This window comes from Brachypodium distachyon, chromosome 1 (genome assembly GCF_000005505.3).
Source record: "Brachypodium distachyon strain Bd21 chromosome 1, Brachypodium_distachyon_v3.0, whole genome shotgun sequence".
NCBI classification, from domain to species: domain Eukaryota; kingdom Viridiplantae; phylum Streptophyta; class Magnoliopsida; order Poales; family Poaceae; genus Brachypodium; species Brachypodium distachyon.
This window is the reverse complement of record NC_016131.3, coordinates 22,183,860-22,189,961: the sequence shown is the minus strand read 5'-3', so window position 1 is coordinate 22,189,961 and position 6,102 is coordinate 22,183,860. Positions and strand designations below refer to the sequence as shown.

At 47.1% G+C, this 6,102-nt stretch overlaps 1 pseudogene; it reads right to left on the bottom strand.

Moving 5' to 3' along the window:
- Window positions 1-2,125: 2,125 nt before the first annotated feature.
- On the bottom strand, window positions 2,126-5,140 carry LOC100824342 (annotated as a pseudogene).
- Window positions 5,141-6,102: the final 962 nt, after the last annotated feature.

Here is a 6,102-nt window from a genome sequence, read left to right as displayed (position 1 = left end):
CGGCAGATGTCATAGGATGGCTTAACTTGGGACCGATGGACGAAAGAGGAACCGGAGGAGGGAGGACGTGAAGGGAAACACGCACAAATCACACAAGCACACACGGATCTACCAAGGTTCCGAGCCCTCTTGCCGAGATAAGACTCCTATTCCTGCTTTGTTGTATTAGCCGAGATAGGCAAGCTCGACAATGGTGCTCTTTGAGCTGTATTCTTGAGGAAGAAGAAGAAGAAGGAGAAACACTAGTTGTCTAAGTGCAGCGTTCTGCTTCTTACAGAGGGGTAAGGTTCTATTTATAGGCCGTCCATGTCACACTGACATGTGTGCCAAGTCTAACGCCATCTTCTTTGGGCCCTGCCAGGCACACGGATTGGTTCCCTCCCGGTAGCACCGCAGGGGACAAGACAACTTTACTTTTTCCTGTCACCCTGCAGAAAGTACCGCTATCCTTTGCCGGCTTCCGTCAGAGATTCTCTTTCGATGCTTCCTCTCTGCAGTCGCCTGACGCCGGTACGCAGGCGCTGACTGCTTTTCTGAGATGATGATGGCTCTGCTTTATTTTGCACCGCGTGGTCAGAATAGGACCGTTGAAAGATCTCGGCTATCGCCGAGGTCAATGTGCTCGTCTTTGTCCTGCAAACTCATAAGACAAAATAGCCATGCCGGCATACGCCCAGGATGCCGGCTTAGTGTCAGTTTGACTTTACGATACCGGTATATATAACTATGCCGGCTTTGACTCCATATCTCGGTTAGAGTTATGTCCTCGTGGACTTACCAGGCATGAGTCATTCCCCCGGACACTCACCGCCAGATCGATCAGCCCTCCAGCGCCGCCAGATTAGCAAAAGAAACGAAAAGATGCCCAAGCCTGTTCCTGCCCCAAGCCGGTTTAATTTTCCCCAACTCCTACTATGCTGGCAACTGTCCTCAGTCCTGCTGCGTCTCCTGATGCCCTGCAGGCTGAAGCTGCATCACTGTGGTTGGATAGCGAGAGCACTACAAGGTGAGCCATTTAAAGCCAGCCATCTTTGATCTTTAATTGTTTATGCTAGTTATTAATTTTGTAATTTATGTAGTCCCGTTGAATTTGAGAACTATGAAACCATTATCATGTAGAAAGTTGAAATTGTTGAAGAACTATTTAAGACCTACCATGTCTCAAGAGATAAGTGGTTTGGCAAATTTATGCATTGAGAAGAAAATTGGTACTCTTTCCGATCGAAATTAATTGTCGCAACTTTATCTTGATACACATGTACCTACACACTTAATCGCCAAAACTAATTTGGATTGGAGAGAATTGATGAGATTGATACTCATATCACCATCGACAACTTTGAATCAAGTAATGTTAGACTTTTAAGGAAATATGTCTATTTTTTATATAAAGGCAACTTTTGATTAATTGTTTGTATTTGTTGGCAAAATATGATATATACTTTCATTAGTTGGTATTATTGTATTTATATTAAGAACCCCAAGTTATACTTTCGCACCGGCCCCCGAAATCTCGGGCCTGCAGGGTAGCAGTCTTCCACGGCCTACATGTGCATCATCGTACCGCTAGGGGCCCAGGGCACCGTCGAGCTGCACGCGGCTGATCCCCTGGGCCAGCAGCTGTAGTGGTTCCATGGCTGCCTCCACGAGGGGCAGCACGAGGCGGCCCTGGTTGCGGTCAGTTTCGGCAGCCTCGCTCGCTGCTCCAGCTCCCTCTTTGGTCTCCCCTTCGACTGCTCTCCCTCCTCTCCTTGCTCCGTCTCCGCATCCGGCCCTGTCCTGGCCGCACCGGTCAGCACAGTCGGCTGCAGCTGGCGGCGCAAAGGGTGGTGGCACATGATAGAGAGAGAAAAAGAGATCGAAGGAGAGAAGACCAAGGAAAAGAAGAAGGGGACCGGGGGACAAGATCGGGGAGGTTTCCCTAATCACGACGCACGCCGTACGCTGGGCACGTCCGTAACGGGTCTCGTGGTTCCAACCCGATAGAAGGATCGGACGCACAGGCGATGTGATCAACGGAGAGTTTTTTTAGTCGCTATGATTTATTCAGAAAATAGTTCAGACTTGCAGATTATGTTCCGATTCACATATAGCAGACTGACTCAGACTGATTTTTCACAGCTTCTTACCTAATACTAGTATCAATAGATAAATTGATGAGAAATGCAAGTACAAATAACAGAGAGCATATCAGACAGAGAATACTGAAACGCTCATCAACAATTCATCACATATGTCTCATACGGAGCGTATGACGGGTAAGCAGAGGAGATCCCCAAATAGGATGTCTCATCTTTCATGAGTTCAATCTGTGCCTGTTGATGCATGAACTTTTACCTACAAAAAGACACTACTGTTTTGCAGCGACTAAGCACACGATGTTGCTTTAGCTGACCAATTCTACTCGACTGAGCTACTGTCAACTGAAGTCTGAACCAACTATCAGATTCCAAAAAATGAGATGATTCATCAGCAAACTCCAAAAAACCTGAAGTTCTCCAGATTTTCTGCAAAATCAGAGTCCCACAAACTGCAACAATCTTCCACTACTTGTTTTTTAGTTTTAAGAAACCTGAAGAAAAAAAGAAAAAAACATTAAGGACGTTTCCATATAAAAGTTAGAAAGAGAGTGCATGATACAGAAAAAAGAGACAGAAAATTAAAGTAAACAGAAAGCGCTACTATAATCCACCATGCATGATCTTTGTTACCCTTTTCAAAAGTTGAAATTGCAAGCTTCAAAATCATGGTCAGTTGGTGAAGCTATCAGGAAAAGGCAATGGTCAATTGGACATCATGATCCCCACAAAAAAATGGACATGAGGATTACAAGGCTAGGCATTTTTAGGTTATCATAACGATGCATTGCCCAGTTTCTAGCTCTGCACGCGATCTGTTAATCATGATAGTCCTTACTAGCACAGAAACCGCCTTCGCAAAATAATGAAAGCTAGTTCAGAAAACACTTCATACTCCTGGATGAAGGGTCCATGCTAAAACAGTCCATAATTTTCAGCAGCATCACAAGTTGCCGCCACAGGACTGTATGACTGAAGGAACATTTTTTTTAACAAGTTCGAGGAACAAATTCGAGTGACTAGCATCCCACAAAGTGATCCGTAACAATATAAAATACTGAGCAGGTGTATAATATAAAAGATAAAGCCTGGCATAGACACACTGAAATGTAATTCTCTAACTAGTTCAAGTGGCATAAATATTACTAGTTCCACTACAACACCAACTAGAACTTAACCAGTGACAGGCTAACTTGAACGATGACAATACATGAAACAATACATACTACTAATGGTAGTAATTGGCAAGTAAACGAGCACCACCTTATTCCTCCCAATCCTAGCTGCATGGATTGTTCAAGAGACACGGTAAGAAAAATACAAAATCCTAAACATGTATGACATACGGCTAATAGTGGAACGATATAGAAGCATGGACTAAAGAGATAGTAGTACCCAGAGATATATTGGTTGGTAACTTGGCACGCTTCATTTCGCCTGGTGTCTGTCTGAGCGAACCAGAACATCAGCCAAAGTCTTGTTTTTGGTGACCTCCTTCTTACCTGAAAAAAGCTCTGGTGATCAATGTACAAGAACTTGGAACACAACACAATTTGTACGCATAGTGTGTATATGTGTGCATTTTATATAGGAATTCAGCTAGCAACGGGAAGCTAAATTAGAAAAGCCAGTGATCACCTGGAATCGGGCTTGATCTGAGAAATGACGGGAGCACACAGGGCGGATAGGAAGTTGTGCCGGATTGGCTCGGAGGAGAAATACCACTAGGTAATGCACTGCTCTCAATCACCATCTTCCGGCGCATGTCCACGCTGACATTGAATTCCTCCACATTGAGGTGCAGCACATCGGTGTTGACTGGGTCGATACTAGCAATCAAAGGCATCGCCTTGGCATTGGGCCAAAGATGGGCAACCGGCACCTGATGCTCCAGCGTCCAGGTGCCGCTCTCGTCGTCCAGCGCGAATGACCTGATATGGACGGGCCGACCTCACCATAGCACAGCTTGCCGGCGCTGACGCCCATGTGGCGGTGTTTGACAAGCTGCCTCATCTCATCATCACTCTGCTGGCCAGGGAGCATGCTGCTTTCCGGCAGCTCGACGGGGCGGAGCTCAGGCCGGTCGCAGAAGGGGTCGACGCAGACGGCGCCCCAGCTCACGTCCACCCACCAGAGCCGGCCGCCGAAGTCCAGCACCTCGTGAATCATGTGCATCCGCCGGCCAGGCGGCAGCGGGGACGGCAGAACCAGGTCGTCCCAAACCGCCGTCTCCGAGGAGAACCGGCGCAGCAGGAAGCGACGCCCACCCCACCCCTCGACCTCGGAGAGCTGGGCAGCGGCATACCTCTTGAGCGGGCCGTCGGCTCGCCCTTGGGTGAGGAGGCCCGTGCCGTCCGTCAAGGTCTTCTCCGCGCCGTCGAATTCCGGGAGGCGGAACAGCTGGCCGGTGACCGGGTTGCAGACGAAGCGCGCGAACCTCCGGTAGAGGAGCTCGAAGGGGGCGATGTTGCAGAGCACTTGTATGGGGAGGTCCAGGTCCGAGAGAGGGTGGGCCTTGAAGCGGGTCATGTGAGTGTCGAGGAGGAGGAGGCCATGGCCGCTGGCGGCGAGGACGAGGCCGCGGTGCATGCTGACGCACCTGGACTCGGTGCTGCTGGCCGGATGGGGGTCGATGTTGTAGGCCTGGCTGGGCATGGACAGGAAGGAGACGGACGGGGGCGGGGCGAACGAGAAGGACACGCTCTCCGTTGGGTTCGACGCCTGCGGGACCCGGTACATCATCGCCCAGGGCGGGCGCGAGGCGGCGGTGGAGAGGGGGCGGCGCAGGCGGCCGGAGGCGACGCCACGGAGAAAGGGCAGCATTTTGGGCGAGGGGAGGGGACAGGGGAGGGCTCCGCCTGTACTTGTGTACCGTCGGAGAAGTGGCTGCTTGCTTCCCTGTCCGCCTGGTTCCGGCAGCATTGACAACTCGGCTTTTTTAGAGAATTTCACACCTCTCCCGTCCCAAAATAAATAATGTGAATTTAAAATTTGTATAAAATTTATGCAAATTCACGTCACTTAGGGAGAGATTATATGGTTGACCACATGCTGAAATTAGAGGCGGAAGTGGCGTGCTTTTTTTTGCCTAGCTAGTACTGAACTCAAATTAACTTTTAAAATATTCCAATTATTATTTTTGTCAATAACGAGCGTAGTGAATAATCCAACTTATTGGAACTTTGATTGACGCAAATTTCCATGAAAACCATCTATTCATGAATGGTGCAAATGCAACATACATCAGTGTGTGACATTAGTAAACATGATCATATAAATTAACAGCATAAAAATGCCATCATACAAGAGAAGTCAAAAAATGGATCACCTTCGCATGCCTTCCTCCGTTTGCATGAAGAAAAACAATCTAACAAGAAAAACCGGCTATGGACCCCCTTTCTCATTTTCTTTCCATGCATCGCTCCACACTTGTGCCTCACTCCTCAGTCCCGTCTCGTGACTGTTCATCGCATCATTCAGGCTTCCTTACACTTGAGAAAACTAGATGATGTCCCGCACATTGTTGCGGAATTTTTTAGTTAACATACGTGAGTGAAAAGGAGCAAGAAATGAGTATTCAGTGAAAATGTATAATGGAATTGTATGATAGATTATAGATTTTTCAGTTAGTTAAGATAGATTGATGAAAAGTAACATGCAAGCATGTGCAAAAAATATGAGTTTCCCACTAAATAGGTATGAACAAATTAATGGTGTGATGATGTGACATGTTGAGAGAAATAAAGTAGTGGGTTTCTTCTACATATATATAGAAGATGACGTCCAGATTACACCACTTCTCAATTAATTAAATAGAACTACCACTTGCTGATCTAGTTTAACAAAATTTGCACAAACCATTTATACTGGACTGCCGGTTAGTACTCCCTGGCTGTCTTGAATTTGAATTTAGTACTCCCTCTGATCGGTATTGCTTGTCTCAAATTTGCCAAAATACGAATGTATCTAGTGTAAAAAGCGTTTAGATACATGTAACATTTCGATGAGTAATTCCGGTCGGAGG